The 1836-nt window shown below is 55.5% G+C and overlaps 1 protein-coding gene across 2 annotated transcripts in view; it reads left to right on the top strand.

The window, feature by feature from the left end:
• LOC113212904 (uncharacterized) overlaps positions 1 to 1836 on the top strand; it is a 17171-nt gene that overhangs the window by 11269 nt on the left and 4066 nt on the right. The window lies entirely within an intron of this gene.

Genomic DNA, 1836 nt, shown 5'->3' with positions numbered 1-1836 from the left:
ACACCTTATCGGCTTACTGGGCTTGGGGCACAGAGCCGGCCCGCCCACTTTACTTAGCAGCATAGGCCTCGCAGAAAAACTAACTGTACAGCAACGACTCTTTGTTGTTCATTTTTTTGTAGTCAATGTTTTCCTTTCTTTGTTGTCATTTGTGTTGTCATTTTTGCTGTCAATTTTGTTGTCATTTGTGTTGTCATTTTTGTTGCTATATTTGTTATTCTTGTTGTTATATTTGTTTTTCTTGCTGTCATTTTGGTCATTGTCGTTGTCATTTTGGTCATCATTGTTGACATTTTGGCCATTGTTGTAGTTGTTATTTGTATTGTCCTTGCTGTTGTCACTGTCGCAGTCGACGTCTGGTGCCGGGTGCCGGTGCGGGCTGTAAGTGCAATGACTATGATCGATCCGCCGGGGGGGCCCGCGCCGCCCTCCCCCGGGAGTGGCCCGTGATGTTCACACTCGCCACACATGCCAGGGCCGAGGGCGACGAGCCCCGCGCACGCCTAGCGGGGGAGGGAGCGGGCAGAGTGGCGAGCCTCCCTAGAGAGAGAGCCCGCGCCGCGTTTTATATACACGGGCGCACGCCCACACGCTGGTAAAACACAGGTGCCAAGTCGTGCCTTTCCTGGGGCACTAAAGACATGTTCAGTATGTACTGCCTCACAAAGGGACTAAACAGGACAATAAACATCCCAAAAGGTATGGTAAAAAAAATAGTGCCTTTTGGCAGTTTTATTGCCTTTGTAATGGGACTAAACCCTTAGTGCCTTGTAAAGGCAAGGAGTTGGCACCTTTGTTTTTCCAGTGCACACACGCACCGCGCACCGCTTCTGTAGTAGTAATGACGGATTCTAATCGGGCCGCTCGGGCGCCGCGCGAGCGAGCGAGCGACCGTCCCCTCGTGTGCCTGCCGTCAATAATGGAGGCGGGCGGACAATAAGTGAGGTGCAACAAGAAGAGAGAGCATCCGTAACGGCGCACTCCGCGCCATGGCTTTCGAGAAATCGACCCCTGCATAATGGCGGCGTGCATAGTTCATCGCTCAGGTGAAGAGCCTCTCCCTCCTCCTCCTCTTCCTCCCCACCCCGCCACCCCGGCAGCCCCTTTGGCAGGCCGGCCGTAGCGGCGGCGGCGGCAGCACACGGTGTTGTTGGTGTGGAGTGGACGCCAGCAGCGCCACCAGTCCCGACGCGCCAGGCCAGGCCTTGTTGCTATGTGCATCCTGCCCTGCCACGGGGTCCAGCGGGGCTGCTGTGGGGGGAGGGGAGGGAAGGGGGGGGGGCACTGGGTCATGAGTGTCACACGAGCCTCCTCGCCCTTCCGCTCGTACACGTCCCCCTTCCCTTCCCACGACCCAACCCCAACCAGCCCTTCCCACCCTTTCCCTTGCTCCCTCCAAATCTCATTCCCCTTCTCCCACGTTTCCTCTGCTCACTCTCTCTCTCTCTCTTTCCTTCTCTCGACAGAACCGACAGAACAGCAAAAAGAGAAAACAACAAATGCAGCATCCTTTATAAGACCAGCAACTAACTTACAACGCCCATTTAAAAGGACGATTATTAACAGTCACAACAATTTTGTTCTTCATTTTTTCGTTTCACGATGAAAAGCTCTCTCTTGCGGGAGCACTGGCTCCTGGCCGCACGCTACATAACCCCCCAGCCTCCCCACGCGCGTCGTCGTCCCCACACACCATACACCACACCACGACAGCTGCCCTCCTCAGAGGCGGAGAGGCGGCTCTCTCTCTCTAGTGACGGGACGGGGGCGTCACAGGACGTCGCACAAAAGAACGCGCCCCGCCTGCTTTCTCCTCATCCGGACACACGTACTCTC

The sequence above is a fragment of the Frankliniella occidentalis genome, unplaced genomic scaffold, assembly GCF_000697945.3.
Source record: "Frankliniella occidentalis isolate FOCC.00 unplaced genomic scaffold, Focc_3.1 Scaffold310, whole genome shotgun sequence".
Classification (NCBI taxonomy): Eukaryota; Metazoa; Arthropoda; class Insecta; order Thysanoptera; family Thripidae; genus Frankliniella; species Frankliniella occidentalis.
Note: the sequence above shows the minus strand (reverse complement) of the source record. Positions and strands in the feature narration are given on the sequence as shown.